Below are 21,000 nucleotides of genomic sequence, written 5' to 3' on the forward strand. Positions count from 1 at the left end.
AACGGTCCTCCGCTCCCATCACAATCTTCTCAGTGTTTGCCCACCAGGGCTGCCTGTCAGCTATAAGAGGGCCCACAAAGCCACCCGGCCCCGTGAGGCCACAGTGGTCCCGGGGCCCCGGCTGCCCCCGCACACATTCTTCACCTGCCTTTAATTTACTTCTGACACTGGGGGTCCTGAAATCTCCGGCCCCAGCCGCCCTGCAGGTCCAGCTCCACGGCAACCCCACACGGGTCCCCGAGCTAATGAGAGCTCTGGAGTGGCGTCGGGAGGGGCCGCTGCCGTGGAGACAGCCTGTGGTCACCCAGTTACCACGGCGCCAGGCAGAGCCCTGGGTCGGCCGAGGGAGTCATCTGGAAATATCCTGCTCGCTAAACCGTCTTTGCTCGCACAGAAATTCTGCAGTCAAATGCTCTACCTCTGCGTTGTACCTGCACAGCCTCACACAGAAGTTCTGGACTGAGCCCCTTGCCTGGCTCCGCAGCCAGAACGCCTCCAGGGCAGGCGCCTCCCAGCTCCTGTCCACCCCATGGACATGCCCTGAGCTCAGGAGGACCCGTGGAGCTTCGGGAAGGGGAGGGCTCAGGGCAGCATGGACCCTGGACAGCAGGGTGGTGTCCCGAGGGCTGGGACAGGAACCTGCTGAGTCCTATCACCCCATACCACATCCCCTGTCCCCAACACACCTTTCCTCAGACCCCTCCACGGAGAGCCCCGTGGCCACCCCTCGCCAACTTGGCTGCCCCCAGGCCCGGGCCACAGTGCCCCTGAGGAGGGCACCCCTCTGTCCACCTCAAGGCCCCTCAGCACCCTACCCCCAGCAAAGACACCTTCACACAGGAATGAGTGGAAACAAGGATGCAAAGGTTGCTGTGCAGCAAAGGGAGCTGTGTGATGACAGCCCACTCTGTGCCCACCTTCTTGGCTCCCTGAGGAGCCCAGAGAGGTCAAGCAACTTGCCCAAATTTGAACAGCCCTGAGTGGCAGCCCTGATGTGGGCTGAGAACCAGCCTTCCGACTCACTCTCCCCAAGGAGAACGTTTAAGGAGGCCAGACACTCGCCTTAAAAGGACGAAACAGAGGGCAGTCACCCACCAGAGCACGGGCACCTGCCAGCTGTCCTTGCCGCCCCACCTATACATGAGGCGAGGCCAATTCCCCGAGGTGCACCAGGACAGGCGCCGGCAGCCTCCACGGTGCAGTGGCTCAGCTCTGCTAAGGATTGGAGATGGCCCCACCCAGCCAAGATGCGTTGAAAATCAGAGAGCTGCATCTCAGGGGGCACCCCACCGGATGGCAGGGTTTGGGTGCAAAGCTTCCAGGGTCCTTCTATGACCCAGTGGAGCTGTGTCCAGGGTTTGCTGTTGCGGGTGGAGCGTGGGAGGCCTGCCAGGCCTGCTCACCCTTGAACTTCCAGCAAGTTCATAACACAGTTCGTGACCCCGGGGTAGAACGGAACTTCCAAAGCCGAAAAGACTTTCTCCACCACTTTCACACACTTTGTGATGTTTAACGTCACCGTGCAAATACCGGACAGGGACTCAGGTCCGGGACCACTCAGCCCTGAACAAGACTTGGAAAAACTCAGAAAATACACACCCTTGAGTTTGCCTAAACAATCCAGGCTCCTTCCTGTACTCAAACCTAGGCTGCTCAGATTCAAACGGCAACTAACCTGGCTCCAGGCCCTGGAAAGCCAGCTTTGCCTCAAGCTCCCAACATGAAAGGGCTTGAGGAAGATTGATAGGAGGACAGACTAATGCCGCCATCCTCTCAATAAGAGGCTGTTTCTTGGTGAGCACAGCCCTCTCCTCCCTTCCTGCCCATCTCAGATTTCTTTGGGAGAAAACAGTGGAAATATCTAGAGAGAATTCCTGTGAGGCTTTTGGTTTTGCGGTAGGCATTGATTTGAGGGAGATCTCTTTTGCTGTCTCTTCCTTCGCCTAGTCTCCTTTGTGAATCACGATACAAAAGGAATGGGATTTTTCAGAAGAACAGAATTCACAAGAGCATGCAGGATCGCCTACAAGGCCCTTTCGAAGCTTCCTGCCAAAGCCAACCCTTGGCCAGTGTGTGCATTTCTGGGGCGACAGTGGGCTGAAGGCGCAGCCTGGCGCTCGGGACAGGGGCGCTGGTTGCTGCTGGGAGCCCTTCACAGCTCACGTCGTCAACACTTGTCACTCAACACTGCAGGAGTGTGACGCCACTCTCCCTGACCCTCACCACCCTCTCCTTTCCAGATGGAAGGGACTCTCTTCCCATGACATCACGGAGACCCCTGACCTCCTCATGAGCAACGTCTGGAGAGGATGAGGAAGAGAAAAGTCCCGTGTCCTCTCAGAGCCACCAGGTCCTCAGCCCCAGGGACCGCGTGGAGTGTCAGGCCGCAAAACCCAGATGGGATCACTGGTGTTGCTGTGCATAGAGGGGTGCGTTCTTTACAAGAACTATGGGGGTTTTGTGAGTCTTGTCCTGTAAATAATACAGTTGATTGGTTGTTAAATGTCTAAAAAGTAGTCTGCCGGGTGTTAAAGACCAGTGGCGTTTGGACCCCGAGTCTCCAGCCTCCAGCTTAGCCAGGACACGTGCCCAACCTGCTCCGGCTCGGGTCAGTGGCCCCAGGACACCACCACAATGGTGTGTCAACTGACCGGCTTGCAGTTTGGTTAAGCTGCACCCTGCTGCCCGTTTCAGAAGTGAAACCCCGTTCTCAGGGAGGGCTGTGCAGCCCTGAGGAGAAGGGGGAGCTGGAGGGACATCGGGTCCTCAAGTTGCAGTATTTTTCGCGCCATTGGACATGACTGGGACCCCCAGACTCTTCTAGAACTCTGCAGGAGGCTCCATACAGACCAGATAGGCGCTGATTATCACCCTGAGCTTATCTTTCAGGTCGTGCGCAGGTTCTTGTCATGTCACAGCTAATTATAGGGCAGTGAAATGGTTCTGGCTGTACTTTGCAAGCTCAGAGCAAAAGTCCCGATTCCTCCTGTGTTCCTGGCCTGCAACAGGACAGGGGGCCATCAGGTGGTTGGGGCTGTAGAGCCTGGCTTTTGAGTTCAAACAGCCAGGGCTCCCAAAGGTAGGGGCGTGTGGTGACCCATCCCCTAAAAGGGAATCAAGCCTTGTCCAGTCTCCCAAAGGAGAACTCCTCCCTTTGGGATGTTGGGCAACAGGGGGCTGTCATGCCCTAGGCTGACCCTGGGCTTTGGAAGTGACTCAGGCCCACCCCACCCCCCAGCCCTTACCCACAGGATCCCCTCCCCTTTCCAAGACTGACTACATCCCCATCTCTTCTGAAGACCTTTGCTGCAGCTCTATTCCACCTGGCTCTCCCATGAACGCCACTCCATACCCTCGAGACTTAATCATGTCCCATCAGGGCATGCACTCTGAATGATTTCCCTGGACTGCCATTTGACTCCTAGAACTTTTAACTCTGCATGTGCCTCTCACAACCAGTCAGCTCTAAGTGTGAGGGCCGGGCATGAGACATAGCACTGGAGCGGTAGGAGCTCAGAAAATGAATGCAGATGAATGAACATGACTTTAGTTATTCTTAAATATAGTTATTTATGAAAACAATATAGTGTAAACTTTAAGAAATAAGATGGATCATTTCAAACCTAGTATATTTTACAAGGAGACACCTAATCCCAGTTCTATACCTTTTTCACTGTCTTGGCTCCTCCTCCTCCCATCCTGGCCCCACCTCCTCCCATCCTGGCTCCTCCTCCTCCCATCCTGGCCCCACCTTCTCCCAAGCACCCAAGCACCCAAGCACCACTGGGAGGGTCAGTGCTAGAGAGGAAGGGGCACATTCCAACGTTACACCCTAAACCTGAGGTTCTCTCTAGTTTACAATAAACAAAAGGGAAGGTGTGCAGCCCTGGAGGGCTTTGGGCCTCTGGCCGCAAGGAATTCTCAAACAGCTTTTTTTTCAATTGAGGTAAAATCCACATAGAAAATTAACTGTTTTAACCATTTCAGAGTGTACAATTCACTGACAATTTAGTCCATTCACAGTGTTCATCACCTCCATCTAGTTCCAGAACATTGTCATCATTCCAAAAGGACATCCTGTACCCATTAGCAGTCATTCCCCAGCCTCTGTCCCCAGCCCCACGCAGCCACCAATCCGCTTTCTGTCTGTAAGTCTGCCTGCTCTGGACACTTCGCATCAACGGGATCATACAACATACAACACGTGGCCAGGTGTCAGCAGCATGTTTCCCAGGTTCCTCGTGCTGTAGCACGTACTGGTGCATCCTTCCTTCTCAGTGCTGAGCACTGTTGTGTCGTGCGAAGCACCATGTTTTGTTTATGGGAGCAGCCGGTTTCACCCTGGGGTGTGGGCACGGCCCACCCACTTGGCCCTTCCTGAGCTTCCGGCCCAGAGGCCGGTGGACTGTCCCAATTAAAGAGTGTCCAGAGGGGGCCTGTGGGAGCTGGGCAGGCAGGGAGTGTCTGACCATCAGCGTCAGGGCATTGGACGTTTAATCGTTTTCCTGTGTGGCCACTGACCATTCCAGAGGAACATGACCCATCTGGAGAAAGGAGAGCTGGTGTCCAGTTCTCAGGACTGACGTTATGGGAAGGACCAGCACTAGGCAGGAGAAAGGACCAGAATCTGTCCTTGCTCAGCTCTGCCCGTGGCCTGTGGGTGAATAAAGGGCAAAAATTGTACATTTATGGGACTTCCCTGGTGGTGCAGCGGTTAAGAATCCGCCTGCCAATGCAGGGGACACGGGTTTAAGCCCTGGTCTGGGAAGATCCCACATGCCGTGGAGCAACTAAGCCAGTGGGCCACAACTACTGAGCCTGCACTCTAGAGCCCGCATGCCACAACTACTGAAGCCCGCGCGCCTAGAGCCCGTGCTCTGCAACAAAAGAAGCCACCGCAGTGAGAAGCCCACGCACCGCAACGAAGAGTAGCCCCCGCTCACCGAAACTAGAGAAAGCCCGTGCTCAGCCGCAAAGACCCAACGCAGCCAAAAATAAATAAATAAATTATTTTTAAAAATTGTACGTTTAGTTTGTCTATGCAGGAAAAACATCAGAGCAAAAGTTTCCTAAAATACACCCATGACCACTAACACCTTCAAGAGAAAACCACTTTGGAGGCCCTTCTAGACCAGTCAGTGGTCTCTAAGTGGGATTCCTGTGTCCCACGCCTGTTGGTTTGTCTCTAGCTGCATGGGAGGAGGGGGCTGGAAAAGGTGCTTGCCGCCCTGGCGGTGACCACGCACACCGGGCCTGCACACGCTTCCCGGCTACCTGCCCCAGGAGCCCCTTGCGAGAACCACACACCCACTCGCTGAAAGCCCTGTGAGGTTTCTGGGTCTGAAAGCAGCGAATGCCGGGCCAGACCAGCCCCCTCTCAGGGACACAGGCGGCTCCTTCTTACAGAGAATGAATCTCCATCTGTTTCACCTCTAACCAGCCTCTCCCTCCCAGCCAGCCTCGGACACCCAGCAGGCGGTCTTCTTGGGGGGACGCGCTGCCCACGGAGGGGAGCTGCATTTGAAGTCGTCCTGAGCCAGATGAATAAGCTTTTTATGGTCCCCCCACGCTGGACTCAGCCAGAATGTCAAATGGTAATTAGCAGCAGACCCGGCTCTGTCCCTGGTGATATTATCATCAGACTTCTTGGGTTTCAAAGTGAGCAGCCGACATGAAACGGTGGGTGGATCGGCCTCCGAGAAGGGCCTGATGGGGCCTGAGAAGTCTGGGGACCAGGATGTGCAGGACTGAGTGGTCAGGACAGGGAGGAAGTCCCCACAACGCGGAGCAGGCCTCAGGGTCTGCACAGATGGTGGTGGCCAGTGTGACGCCCTCAGCCTGGCTACGACCACTGTCCTCACCCCCGCGTTCCCGGGGCCCTGCACACTGTACTCCCACCCCAGCCCTCAGCCCTGAGGTCACAAAGATCAGCCAGCATGGCCTCTCAGGCTGGCTAGTGCGTACGCTCTCTGATCCTAGCCTCCTTGGGGGTGCTTGGGGATAGGCTGGTGTCCACATTCAGACACAGGCTGTGCTCAGGGAGGGGAGGAGACTTTGCAGGAGAGAGCAGGGCTGGGGAGACCAGGGCCTGGCCTACTGGGAGGCCTACTGTGAGGGGACACCTCCCCTCCTCTCCCTCTCTAGATCCTTCTCTGCACCAGGAAAGGGCTTGGTATCTTAGAAATGTAGCTAAGAGTCCTGTAGAATCTACCACAGCAATGAACTCCCTGCTCCCAATGCCAGCCTTTTACCCCAGGGTGCCTGGAGCGGGAGGACCCCAGGAGCCCCCTGCCCTGTGAGCCAGCGGCTGGGGCCCAGGAGGGGGGCCCGGTTCCCTCTCACTCAGGCACCAGGCTGCCTCTTTACAGCCCGGCCTGACGCTTCTGTAAGTTTGTGTGAAAGACGGAACGAGAGAGGAGCAAAGACGGTCACCATGGTGCTGCTTATCGTTGGAGGGGGAAAAGGAGATTTAAACCCTAAGTGCCTGTCAATTGTATTCGCAAAATAAAATCTGATGCAACCGTTAGCTTTCATTTATGGTCATGGAAATCTGTCTGCAAGACATTAAATTTTTAAAATCAAGCCAGAAAACAGTCATATAATGTGATCCTAATTTTGAAAAGCCTGAAAACATACCAATGTGTGTTTACAAGTGGAGAAAAGGATCTACACCAAAGATTACAATAGATGATCCTGGGCCATGACCAATGGATACTTCTCACTTATTTTGAAAGGAGGAGAACAATAGTCATTTTGTGATTTTTAAAAAACAAGCCCCTGAAAATCTGTTCTCAAAAGTGTTGAAGGAAGTGTCCCATATCCCCCGACCCAGGGAAGGCCAAGCCACATCTGGAGACACAGCATCAGTCGTTGCTGGAGATTCGCACACGCCCACCCGCGTGCACGTTTGCGCCAGCCCGTGCACCCACGCCAGGGCCAGGGTTCAGCATCTCCTAGGAGGCTGAAGCCTGGGGGAGGGAAGAGGACCCCCTCTGAGGGTCCACACAGGTTCCTCCAGGGCGCCTCTGGCTCTGGCGGCTCCCAGGGACGCGCAGGATTCCGCACCCCACCCTCGCCAAGCCCCACCCTCAGTGCAGACCCCTTGGGCCTCTCACCAAGCCCTTCTGCAAACCTTCTCCTGTCCATCTTTGCAGCACATCTTGGAAGTTTTCCTGTTGGTTAGACTTTGGGAAACTTCTGCTACTGTTCTGTCTACTTCTATTTCAACGTTCTGCCTGACCACACTCCTTTCAATACGGAGAAAAAAGGAAAAGGAAAAAAAAGGAAATCCCTCAACACACAATCTATCCTCATGAAGAACTCGCTGCCCCACGAGTTCTTCATGAGGATAGATTTCTCCAGACACTGGAGAAACAAAAATGGCACAGGGACCAGCCACGCTGCGGGCTCCAGGCCCTGGACTGGCCAGGCTCTGGGACTGGGCAGCCCCAGCCCTGACTGACCCATTGAGGCCCCTTCCCTGCAAGTCATGCTTGGGAATCCTGCACCCCTCTTCCGCCGAGGGTCCCGGAAGAACATGGAGTCCTTGTCCTTCACCCCTCTCTCTCTTAGACAACAGAGAAAATGTTGGATGAAGAAGGGAACCCTGGCACCCTGCACTCTGTCCGGTGGCGCCTGAGGACAGAAGTGGCGTCTCCCACCAAGGAGTGGGGTTTGCAATCCCAGCCATCTGCCCTGAGAGAGCGTTGACTGCACACGAGTTTGTTGTCAGGAAAAGAAACAAAGAAACGGACTCAGGACAGCGAGGCTGGAGAGATCCTGACCCTCCAAAGGTGAAACCCTAAGGACCCAGGACAACTTGGGTTCCAACTGCATCAGCTCTGCCAGCTCCTGAGTCTGTGGGATGCAATAGGAAACGAGGACATTTTGGAAGAGAGGAAATGTGTGTTTGGTTTTGAACAAAACATACTGTATTTGCACACCCATGTTCATAGCATAATTCACAGTAGCCAAAATGTAGAAACAGCCAGAGTGTCCATCGATGGATAAACAAAATGTGGACAATGAAATATTATTCAGCCTTAGGAAGGAAATTTTGGCACAGGCCACAGCATGGATGAAACTTGAGGGCACTGAGCTCAGAGAAGGAAGCTCAGTGAAAGACAAATTCTGTATGATTCCACTCCCATGAGGTCCCTAGAGTAGACGAATTCATAGAGAGAGAAAATAGGGTGGGGGAGGGAAGGGGAGTTGGTGTTTAATGGAGACAGAGTTTCAGTTTGGGGAGATGAGAAAGTTCTGGAGATGGATGGTGGTGATGGCTGTGCTGCAATGTGAATGTACTTAATGTCACTGAAACGTACACTTAAACATGGTTAAAATGATAAATTTTAGGTTGTGTGTATTTTACCACAATGAAATAAATGTTCAAATATATACATGACCCCTGTCATGGGAACACACACACGTATGCATAAACACACACACAGACATATGGCTTAAGCAATTCTGAAAGAAATGCACCACAAGGCTGACGGTTGTCAGCTCTGGTGGTGAGATAATGTTTCTTTCTCTGCCTGATCTTTGCTGTGATTTCCAAGTTTTCTAAAAGGGGCAGCAGCATGTGCACAATGGAATAGAAGTTATAAAATGCACATCTTTCCCCAACTAAGCCCGCTCTGCTGGCCTTTCAGCCTCCACACAATGGGTCATTCAGCCGCTCTGCCCACTGCCCGCGCACTCGGCCATAAATCAGCCTGACGCTGAGTGCCGCCTGCAACCCCTCGGCCTCTCTCCTGCCTCCTCTGGGGCTGCGACAGGGCCCCGTGTGACGCCCACCTCCTTCCCACACACCCCCAGGCCTGGGCTGCCCACACACAGCCCCTGGAGGACAGTGACCCACATCAAGGCAGTGCTGGGTACCAGCCAGCATCTTTCATCTCCTGAAGAGAGAGACGCTTTTCCAGCTGCGCCACTTTGCCGTCGCCTCGGCTCAGTAAAATAAACAGAATCGGTGGCATCTACCGGGTTTATTACGCATATTCCCCAAACGCATAATTATCTTTCTACAAGGCACATTCTTGGTGCAGTGCCATGCCTCTGTGCCAGAACCCCAGACTGCCTTCCCGCATTCCTGCGCCATGACGCCACCACGCCACGGCCTGCTGTGCTTGGCCAGATGTGTGCGGAGCAGTCCGCCACGCCGGCCCGGCTTGGGGCGGATGGACGCTGCAGGCGGGCATGGCGGCCGCTGGGGTGAGGGGGCTGCCCAAGACCACCGCCGGTCAGGAGTCCCCCGATCCCGGCCTTGACACTTCCTGCCTGCTGCAGGACCTGGACCCCTGGTGGTCATTGTCCTGAGTCCTGGGGTGACTGCCCTGTTTCCTGTTCTGCAGAAGAGAGAGCCCACTAGGTCTGAGGTCCAAGGGCGGTCAGCAGGACTGGGGAGGACCCTTCTTCCTGGCCCTGAGCTCTGCTGTGAGTGGCCAGCCCGGGATGCTGTAAAATGAAGCCAGAGGATCAAAGCACCCTTAAGTCTGCTCCAGCAGGGTGGACCAGGACCTCTGGGCTGAGAGGCTGGTGGGCCAGCTTGGAAGCGACAACTTGACCCGACAAGCACATGGCGGGGGGGGGGACCCACAGGCCAGGACAACCCCCACCCAGTCAGAGATCACCCCAGGAGCCACCTGGAACAGCCCAGCCCCGGGACCTGGTCAGCCGAGATCATCTTCCTCTGAGCTGCCAAGGAGTCTGGGAGAGGGGAGGCCCCTCACCTCAAACTCACTGAGGGCAACATGGACCTCAGTTATTAGAGTCGCTCAGGATCCATCACGCCCATTATGTGTACTTGATCCAAATGCTGGGCGAGAATTCTGAGTTGCTCCCTCAGCTGTGTGGCCTTGGACTAGTGGCTCACCCTCTCTGTGCTGTGGTTTCTCCACATCCTCATAAATGAAGTTGGTGATAGTGCATATCTCATCAGGCAGTTGCGCCACAAACAGAATGTGGGTCCCGGTGTGCGCCCAGCGCTCAGCGTTTCCACTGCACAAATGAAGCTTGGGAGATTGACGGGTCTGGTCCGTCCAGTTGGGGGAGGGGGTGCTGCCCACCTCGACCGGGAACCTCACAGCCTCCTGATGCCCCTGCTTCCCAGACAGGCAGCCCAGGCCCACATCTGCCACCAGCTCCCACACTGGCCTTATCCTCCTTCCGAAACCCCAACCTTTTCACTAAATCCCCTGTTCAGAACTCTTAACCGGGAAGCACGTGGGCCACGGGGACTAGGGTCCCCGGAGCCATCGTTTAACTGGGTGCAGTTTAACGTCGTCAGTGTGATGGGTGACTGGATGGTGGCTCATTTCTCTTTCTTCTTATTTTGACTTCTCTGACTTTTCCATTTTTCTTTCATAGCATGTTTTTCATGTGTTGTTTGAGATTACAAAGCCCTATTTTTAAATCCTCAGCACTGTCCCTCTCCTTAGCACATCTTCTCTGCTCCGGTCAACCTGACGCAGGCCCACCCCCATGCTTGAGCCGTCCCCACCTCTGCCCGGGCTGCCTGCCGCCTGCCTTCCATCTTAGTGCCTGACGTGCCCCCGTCCACCTCTCACCCTCCGTCTGGGGGCTTCTCCCACACAGCTGAGCCCACCTGGACGGTCCTCATTTTCCACAGGGCCCCCTGGAAGGGGCAACAGGTGATGGCAAAAGAGGGAAACTGAGCCTGTGAGAAAGTTCGTCCATTCCCACGCCTCCCCTCCTTTGTGACATGGACATCCATCACTGGTCACGGCACTTGAGTCTCCTGGACGCTGCACCCGAGAGGAGCCCCAGGAAGAGAACTGGGAAGGAGCCCTCTGGCTGGGTAGAAGGAGTGGGGAGAGGGACTGTCTGAGGAGCAGGTCTGTGTCCCAAGCAGCCTCACACCAGCCCATGTGCCCCCTGTGAGGGGAGATGGAGACAGAGGACCCCCTGCTCCCAGCAGGCGGTCTCCCACCTCCTTGTGCTCCCACAGTGTCCCCAGAGCCCCCGGGTGGCCACACACCCAGTGAGGTTCTGGGGTCCCCAGCCAGAGGACTCAGGGCACCCTTGGCTTTGATCCTAGGTCTGGCAGAATCGCAGAGGTGGCCCCTTCATCATGCCCTGTGCACAGTTTCTGGGGTGACCTTGGCCTCTCAGAGTTGTTCTGGAGTCTAGGGGTGCTGCCTTCGGGCTCTGAGCTGCCTGGAGCTCCCAGGCACCGTGCTGGGGGATAGGAGGTGGGGGCCCACTGTCTGCCCCCCATGGACCCCTGAACTGTACCGGGCTGACCAGCCCAGGGACATGGAGTGTGCAGTGTCCGACCCATCTCCTTAGATCTCCTCTGCCTCGGCAGCCTCAGCAGCCGTCCACACCCGTCCCCAGTCCACCCCCAGTCCACCATGACCTCCCCTCCCTGACCCTCTCCGTCCTGACGAGTGGGGAGCCTGGGCTTCCGTTCACGCTCCACAAAACTGCGGTGAAGGGATTCGGTTCAACAAAACGGCCCCCGAGTCTACTCCAGGTTCTCCAGAGACGCGTTTTGCACAGGCTCCCCTGTTCCCCGCATCCACCCCACACAGCCATCTTCATCTTCCTCCGCTGCCCCCAGACCCCCTGGAGTTGCTGATTCGCTCAGCCCAATGACCAAATTCCCTCCTGCTTCCACCCGTGTCCTGGACCAACAGTTCCGGCCTGGTGAGGCCAGGGTCACGACAGCCAGGACCACCCACAGCGGCCCTCGTCCAGCAAGTGTCTCCCCAAAGGACCCAGGAAGTCTGTCTCAATTGCTCTGATGTTCACTTTCTTCACGAGGCCCTTAAAATCCAGATCTTAAAAGCACTCCAACGTCTGTCATCTCGACAATCGCCAAGAGCAAATGGAGACAGGGCCTGACGTGGGCGTCCTGTGGGCTGAGGGTCTCCACCCAGGACCGGTCTGGCCCGCTGCAGGCAGAGTTGTTGTCCACCGCACGGCACTCAACAAAGCTGGGTTTGAATCCTGGTGAGAGACTCTCATTGTCAGGTTCAGGTCATCCTCTGTTCCTGGAGCCAGGGAGCAAGGGTCTTGGGCAGGAGTGTGGATGGGGGGCCTGGGGGGCATCCTCACGGGTGTGTCATGCTTGGCCTCATCTCACGGCCGGATCCATGAGCCAGAGCTGACCACTCAGAGACGCAACCTGCTATGAGCTGAACTGCTAGTACATACGCATCTTCAGTTTTTGAGGACCTGGAAGTGATCCCAGGGAAGGGGCCCAGCGAGCCAGGACAGAGGCAGTTTGCACACTGCATCCCCTTTGTCCACCTGAGCCAATTCCATTTGCCAGGAAAGGCGTTCCTGAGAGGAGATGCCCACGTGTCCCAGAGCCGGGAGGGAAGGTAAGGAGTAACCATGAACTCAGTTCCACCTGTTTCCGTCTGTCCATACTCGCTTCTCAGGCCAGGCAGCCTCATTGTCCCGGGATGGGCCAGGGAGCTGGACTCCTGTCCAGGTGGGGTGGGCAGAGAGAGGGGGCTCCAGCCCCAAGCCCACTAATAACTACACTTGTGAGTCCATGAGATGGAGTGGGAGAAGGCAGAGGACCCTGGGAGCAGCAAGGATGCGGGGAGAGAGGTTGTGGCCACTGAGCCTCCTCCTGGCTCCCTGAGCTGCAGACTTTCTGGGCTAAGGGTCATCCTTCAGTCCTTGCATTTTGGCCAACATTTCCCCGGCGTGGGCCCCGCCCCCTCCCCATGCATGACAGTTTGCCAGGTCCCCAAAGTGCCTCGTGCTGGGCTCAGGTGTCACCACTCAGACGAGGGACATGGAGGAGGCTGCACTTCTCTCTGACCAGTGGGCCTGGGGCATCTGGGGCATGTCCCCATCTCCTATGATCCCCCCACAACTGGACCTTCAGGGTCTGCCCCACCTGGACCAGCGATACGCCCCGGTATTTGCAGCCAGCGCATGTGGAGGCCCCTCTGGAGGGTGGAGGGTAGCTGCCAGCACCCGGCTGCCAAGAAAAACAAGACGGTGGGGTTTACATCCCCAGCTCTCCACCCACAACCTCCCCCAAAAGGCCAGGCAAGTTCACATAGGACAAGAAGCAGTCAGTCTGACGGCTGGACTGGCTCACTCACATCTCACGGGAACGTGCTCGCTATCTCATCAGGAAACGCAGGCCAGCCCGGGTTCAGCCTCTTCTACATGGTAGAGGCAGAAAGGCCTCTCGCGGGAGCTGGGGCCCTGGAAGGAAAGTGCTTCCACCTGGGGACTTGGGGTGGAGAAGCCGCGTGGGCTTGGCTGACCTTCCTTCAGCCTCAGGAGCTCTCCTCTTGCTGAGTGGGATTTATAAGCTCATAACCCTGGGATGGTAACGACTTGCACATGTGTGGTCAGCGTGTGTCCTGACTTTTTGCTTTGATTCGGTGTCAAATGCTGGTGTAGGTGGGTGTTTGGTGGCAGGGCTGGCGCCGGGGAGGGAGCAGCGGCAGAAGTCCCACTGTTTTTGTTATGGATGGCATGGTCACATCAAGGACACCTGGCCTGGGACTATGTCTGCTTCTGTCTGCGTCCAAGTTACGCTGAGGTGGACCAGGCAGAGGCCCAGGTGGAAATGGAAAAGATATGGTTGGAGAGAGGTGGGTGGGCCTGCCTGACACCAGTTATCTACGATCAAGAATGTGCCCTGGACTATTTTTATGCCATCTGTATTTTCTTCATTTTCCTCTTCTTCTGGTAGGGCTCCTTTTGGACCCTTGGTCCAGCTCATTAGAGCTAAAAGGGAAAGAGGGGTGGAGGCCCCTGTGCTCCTCGCCAGGGTAGGGTGGTGGCATGGGGGCCACGAGAAAGCTCTTCTGCACCGCCCCCCAGCCCTGGTCCACAGGACCACCGAGGACTCAGGCAGGGGAGCTGCAGAGGGGCCGTGGGGTCCCCAACCCTGACACAGCAGGGGTCTGGCTGGGAACCTGGAGGCCCCTGTGGGTTCAGGTGTGGGGAGGACACCGCGCACACACACAGACACACGCAGACGTCCCCCTGCCTTTCTGGCACAGAGATCTTAGTTTTCTGCCTTCCCCTCCCTCCCAAACCCTCACACAGAACCCACAGGGCCTTTTTTTTTTTTTTAAGCACTTTTTTCTTCTTACCCCGATCAAACTGATGACTAGGAAAGTATGCGGCTTGGTAAGCAAAATTCTTGTGAAAACGAAATTCCAAAGCCCTCAGCAGCCGTGACCTCCCTGCACGGATACGCCCCGAATCATGCTGCTTTTCGTGAATCGCCACCCGCCTGGGGGCAGCACACAATGGCCAGTGTTGACACCGGATTCCTCGTGTTCCCGAGGCCTCCACCCCACGTGCCGCTGCTGGGGGTGCGTCCCCTGTGTGGCTCTGCGTCTGTCCCCAACCCCGGAGCCCAATCTGCCCTTGGGTGGACGTTCACCTGTGACTGACTGTGGAAGGACAGCCTGCACCCCGGGCCAGGTGCAGCTCCAGCAGCGCTGGCCACGGGCCAGCAGGCTCCTCAGGAGGGACAGGACCCCCCTGTGTGCCAGGCCCCATGCGCGGCACTGGGAACCGAGGCCCTGCCCTCCTCCCAGGGCTCCAAGCCTCCCTGGGAGACCAGACCTGCACGCTGCATCTCCTGATGGGTCTGGGGGAGGAGAGGTGGAGGAGGTAGATGTTCGAGGTGCCCAGGGCTTTGGCTGCGTGTCCCTGCCCCAGAGGACCCTCCAGGACCCCTCAGGGCTGCTTCCCTTGGCCTCTGCCCCAGCAGCCAGCCCCACAGACCCTCCCGCCTCCCATTTACTGGTTGTCACAGCACTTAACCACCTGCCATCTGGGGTGGAATCTCCAAGCAGGCAGGGCCCCTGGATTGTGTCTGCACACAGTAGGCCCTACTCAGCACTTGGCGGAATGAATGTCAGCTCACACTTCTGGGGCCCCACCAGTTATGACCACACAAAGCAGCCTCACAGAAGGGCGGCCCTGGGGGAGGGGACAGCACCCAGACCTGCATGACCGATCCCGCTGATTCCCTGTCACATGACGCCCAGAACCACTGCTTATGCGGAGAGCTGCCCCAAATCTTACTGTGCAGAAGGGAAAGCTGACAGCCTGGCCGGGCCAGTTCCCACCACGGGCCTGAATTAAACAGTTTAATCAATTAGTGAGATGGACGCCTCTGTGTCAGCTGCAGCTCTAATGAGGGGCTCCCCGCCCCCACCCGTGGGACGCACTGGCCTTCTCCCTGGGCCCCTCAACAGGGCCGGACTCAGCCCTTGTCCTCCTCAGGCGGGTGCAGCCCCAGGAACGGGTCTGGGAACCTGGCCCTGCAGCACCAGCTGGACACTCGGCCACACAGGGCCAGGCCCTCCCTGCAGCCAGCTTTCCTTCCAGAACCCAAGTGGCAGAGACAGGAAGGGCCGGGGGCGAGGGGTTGGGGGGTGGAGGGGCTTATGCAACCATCTCCATTTGTGGATGAGGACACAAAACTCCTGGGGACCCTGGACGTGGCCCAGTGGGACTGAGGTCACAGGGACAACGGGTGGGTAGCCAGCACTCCCTCCCTCCCTCCCCAGCATTCCTCAGCCTTGAACACATGCACACCACAGAGAGACGCACAGACACACGTGTAGACACACATGCAACTGCACGCACAGACCCCCAGGCTGCAATCTTCTTGCAGTTCCCTTCCCAGAGTGTGAGCACGGGACCAAGCACAGCACCACCCTGCAGAGACTCAGGCCTGGAGCCTCCCCCTGATCTGTCCAGGTCAAGGCCCAGGGTCAGGGTCAGTGCAAGGGCACGTGTGTGAGCACGTGTACGTGTGTGTGTGTGGCACGTCTCTCTGTCTCTGCTTCCCACTCCCTCCCTGGAGTCCGCAGCATGAGTGGCTCTGGGCACTGACCACACCAGCTGCGTGTGTCCTTCTGACAATCAGACTGGACTTTTCCCAGCTGTTTGGAGATAGAGCTGCCCACCCCCTCGTAACAATTAGAAAGTTGCTCATGTATTTACAATGGGGAGCGGAGCTGGATGTTTCAACGCCTGGCTTCAGTGAGCGGGAAAGGCCAGCGGGAAATAAAGCAAACCTCGGCCCAGCCTGATGTCCTCTGACTTCCTTCCTAAAAAGACAAGGGGCCATGTGTCGCTGGTGTAAATCTCTTCTCTTCTCGGGGTGCCGACATGCCCTGGGATGGAAGCCTGCCATGGGGGCCCACACGCGGGGTGTCAGGGCTGTGTGCCCACCCGGCAGGGAGACCCTCACCCACACCATGGTCCACGGCCACCAGGCCCCGGGTGGCAAAGGAGATGGCTTTAACATGCAGGACGGTCTCCACTCTCCACGGCAAGGCTCCCACAGAAGGACACGGGAGCCCAAGCTCACACGTGTTGGCTACGGACTCCACACCCCGACGCCCCCAGGACCGCCCGCCTCCGCACACTGCCCTTCATCCACCGAGGTCTTGTCTGGTCTGAACTGGTGGTCCCAACTGGGGGTCCGGCGCTGACATACCCACGTCATGCTCAAAAGCACGGAGGGCCATGGGGGCCAGGGTGCAGGCTGCCTCGGCCTCCGGGAGCTGGGGGCAGACCCTGCAGTGAGAGTCCTCCCCCAGCCTCCTGGGTTGCGAGCATGCTGGACAGAGGAGCAAGGGGGCCCTTTCAGGGAAGGGAGGTGCCTTCCCACCCTGCCCTTCTTCCCGTAATGCTGTGGGGAGGGCAAAGGACCGAGGGGCTGCCGGGAGGTGCCTTCCCACCCTGCAGCACTTGCAGCACATGGGGGGGTCACCTTGGAGAGTGAGAAAAGGCCGTGCATCCATTTCGGGGGCAGGATGCAGTGTTTGGTGGGGAAAGCCCCAGGCCGGGCTCCCTACCGTAGGTTCCTACTAGAGCTTTCAGGGCATTACTGACCCCAAGCTCCGGAGTCCCCATCTCGGTGAGGGGCCACCCCAGGGGCAAAGCCAGTTGAGGCCACGACAGGACCCCCGTGGGCCAGCGAGGACCCAGAGAGTCCAGGCCTGGCTCCCACCACAGCTGCACCTGCGACTGCCCCAGTGTGGCAGTTCCAGCCCTTCTGAGCCCACCCTGTCATGCCACGTCTGTCTCAGCTGTGCAGGTGAGTAGAGCCCAAACACAGGGCAGGTGGAGCATCTTGGGGGTGACAGGTGAGGTACCGAATTCCAGCCACAAAAGAAGAGAAGCTGGGGAAGGTGGGGGGTCCACAGACCTGGGGTGTGTCCGGCAGACAGGAGAGAGCAATGGGGAAAAGGCCCAGCACTTCAGCACGGGCAGGACCCACGAGGGGCCACCCACAAGGAAGAGGGTCCCAGGGTGCTGGGCAGACAGGGGGCCACAGGCAGGCCTTGTAGGAGGTCCCTGGGGCCAGGGGGGCCCATCCCGATTGGTGAACGCCAGAGGACCCCAGCCTCGACGTCAGGGTGACTCAGGACACGTGAGCCCAGGCGCGGGCGGCGCGGCCCGGCAGTGCTGGATACCACACCGGACGCTCCTGGCAGTGAGCTCAAAGGCAGCAGGTTACAGTGTAGTGTCAGGTGGCAGAGAGAAGAGGGAAAACACCTGAGACAGGGGTGGCGAGCAGAGAGAGAGACAGAGACAGAGGGAGGGACAGACAGAGAGACAGAGGGGGTGGGGGTGGGGAGAGAGCATGATCCCTCATACATCAGTGAGAAAAACCACAACTGCCCTGTGGTCTCCACCTGTGCAGAATCACTTAACTCTGAGATTCAGATGAAAGTTATGAACTGCAGGTAGATGCATAACAGCATTCTACGCACAACTTTAGGGGGAATTCACAAGCACCCAGGCTGCCCAGGCGCCCTACCAAGTCCCCTTGACCCCAGGTAAGAAGGCATCTGGGTGGTTTGTCTCCTGTAGATGTAACAAATTCCCACAAACTTACTGTGGCTAAAAAACAACACAAGTTTATCGTCGCCTGGTTCTTGAGTGTCGGCGGGGCTGGTTCCCTCTGGAGGCCCTTCCTCTACCTCCACGGCCAGCACCGACTGTCGAGTCCCCACATTGCATCTCTCTGGTTCTCTCTCTCCTGCCTCGTCTTCCTTACAAGGGTTCTTTTAAGGACCCCTGTGATGACATTAGGCCCACCAGAATAATGTCCCCATCTCATTAGCAATCTTAGTTCCATCTGTGGCTTTAACTCCCCTTTGCCATGTAGGTAACATATTCACAGGCTCCAGGGATTCGGATGAGGACATCTTTGGGAGCCATTAGTCTGCCGTCCACAGTGGGTGAAGATGACAGACAGGATATGGACCACATACGTGGAAACATGGCCCAGACGTCAGGGAGCTGAATGCCAATTGTTCCTCCAACACTTGAGTTGTTTTCTCAGTGCTGACAGGAGGCGGAAAGCAAGAAAGGGGAAAGGTCACTTGGTGCACCATCCCTGTCCCTGTCCCCCCACCCCTCCACCCCAGGGCCTTTGCACAGCCTGTTTTCTCTTCCCACATACCAGCTCCTGACTTCCTCAAGGGCTGGCTCAAACCCCACCTCGAACACCATGGTTAAAACTGCAGTTCAGCCACCCCCACCTGCCCAGATTCTGCACCCCAGACCCGTCTCTGCCCTTCTTTTCCCTCTGGACTAGTCGCCACCTCAGTGTGATTCAGCATCCGTGTGTTTACATACTGACAGTCGCCCAGCTCCCCCCGGGGCAGGGTCCTGGTGCTGGAGCTGGAGGGAAAGCCCTGCAGGTACATCTGACTCAAGGCCCCTTTCTTGCCTAGCAAAGAGGAGGCTCACAGAGACGGGGCGCGTGTCAGGCCAGCCAGTCTGGCCTGGGACATCCACCAGGGCCCTTGCCTGGGGCCAGCTGGCCACCAGAGGCCGGGACAGGGACACCTACATGCCACAGTCTTGAGGTTCCCCTGGGTCCCAGCGGGTCACACGAGCGGGTGTGGGTCCTGGCCAGCCCCTGGTGGCACATGGCCCCTACACCTGTGGTCCATCCCACCCCAGCTCCTCCGGACAGTTACCGTGGTGCTGGAAATGAGGTCTGCGGCACGATGAGCAGCCCCCAGCTGGAGGCGGCAGGGTCAGCCTGACTCCCCAGGCAGTCGGGTCGGGGGAGAGGTGAGTGGCCCCCTTGCATGGGGGTTCAGGGGCCTGAGCCCTCAGGGAGCCCAGATGAGCAGGAGGAGGGGGCCAGGGCCGGGGTCCCACGTATGTCTCTGGGACAGCACGGGATAGAGAGGAGAAGAAAGCACCCTCGGCACAGGGCAGTCGTCAGGAAGCAGAAGAGCTGCCCACAGATGCCATGACAGCCGAATGGCTCAGAAAGTGTTTCCTGATCTTGACGTCGTTGGACGGGCCTGAACGAGCATGTCCAATGCTGCAGAGGCCGAGAGAATAAGGACACCCCTTAGGGCTTGCCAGGAGGAGGTGTTTCTGGGCGGTTCCAGGGCCTTGGCCAACCTGTGCAGGTTGCTCAGGATGGGAGGGAGTGGGCACAGAGGGTGCGGGTGTGGGGCACAGCTTAGCAGGAAGAAGGTGGGACCCGGGCACACTGGCCGGGACTCAGGGCTCCTACACGCCTCCCCTTCGACCTCTGGATGGAGCCACAGAGGAGGGCTGGCAGCTCCATCCCCAGAGTGGCCGGGGCTGCCCGGAGCCAAGACAGAGGCACTGGGCCGAGACCGCACGGCAGAGCTGCCAGTCAGCCCGAAGGACCTTCCGGAGACCCTCCGAGCGCCTGGCGTGGCCCCTCAGGGCTCCACGGTGTGTCAGAGAGTGGGCGGGGGCATGGAGGGGCCTCAGACCCCAAAGGGGGCTCTAGGCAGCAGGAAGGCATGGTCGGAGGGAGGTAGGGGCTCTGTGCCCCCTCAGAAATGGTGACCTTTCCGGCTCCTCCCCAACACCCAGTGGCCCTGGGCTGCTGCGGGAGTTCTGCTCGGCCCAGGAGAGGGAGCTCCGCGTGCCGGCACCAGGCCCCCACCTGCAGGGCCGGACTCTCAGCGCCACCTCTCCTCACCATGTCCAACAAGCCCTGCTCTTCCTCCAGACTCTCACCAAGAGACCTCCACCCCCAGGCGCTTCCCACAAAGCTTCTGCCTCACATGGAGGGAACGCTGCTGTCCACCGGACATCAGCACGTGGGGTCAAGGTCCCGGATCCTCCTGGGGCAGATCCCTGCGTCCCTGTACCGACATGAGGAGGGACACCAGCCCCGAAACCCGACAATCTGGTTCTGCAGCACCCGCGTGCCCAACCAGCCCAGGAAACCCAAAGCACAAACCCAGGAGCGGGTCAGCTCCTCCCCGACCGTGGGCCGGGCACGTCTGCTGCTGTCACGGGCATCCTTTTGGCATAAAGCATCACAGTCATTAGCCACAGTAGGACCTGTGCCTGTCACCAACCCTGTTGCTTCAGGTCATCACCCTGCTTCTTCTTGTGCAGGTATTGAGCACCTGCTTCTTGTTGTGACCTGCAGGAGCCCACAGACCTGAGCCAGCGCACACCTGAGGCAGGGCATGCCAGAGTTGGTGCACACCTCAGCTGGTACATGCCTGAGACAGGGCACATCTATGTCAGCTCACACCTGAGCCAGGGCACACCTGAGCCAGCATACAGCCCCTCCCCATGGTGTGCCTGACTTTTCGGTGCAGTTGGCTTGGTGTTCACTGACCGGTGTCAGCCTCTCCCAGGTCCGTTCATCTCAGCAGCTGCCTGGGAGGAATCGCAGGCTCAGGTCTGATTACATGACACCCCAGCAACACCTGTACTGGGATGAACAGACTCCCAAAATTCCTATCTATCCAGGACCTGTGAATGTGAACTTATTTGGAAACGGGGTCTTTGCAGGCATGATTAAGATGAGGTCTTACTGGATCACGGTGGGCCTCGATCCAGTGATTGGTGGATGTGAGAGAGAGGAGGGAAATGTGGACAGACACTCAGAGAGAAGAAAGCCAAAGGACGGCAGAGACTGTGATGTGTCCACAGGCCGAGGACCAAGGACTGTTGGCAACACCAGAACCTGGAAGAGACAAGGAAGGGTCTCCA

Source organism: Lagenorhynchus albirostris, chromosome 20 (assembly GCF_949774975.1).
Source record: "Lagenorhynchus albirostris chromosome 20, mLagAlb1.1, whole genome shotgun sequence".
In the NCBI taxonomy this organism is placed as follows: domain Eukaryota; kingdom Metazoa; phylum Chordata; class Mammalia; order Artiodactyla; family Delphinidae; genus Lagenorhynchus; species Lagenorhynchus albirostris.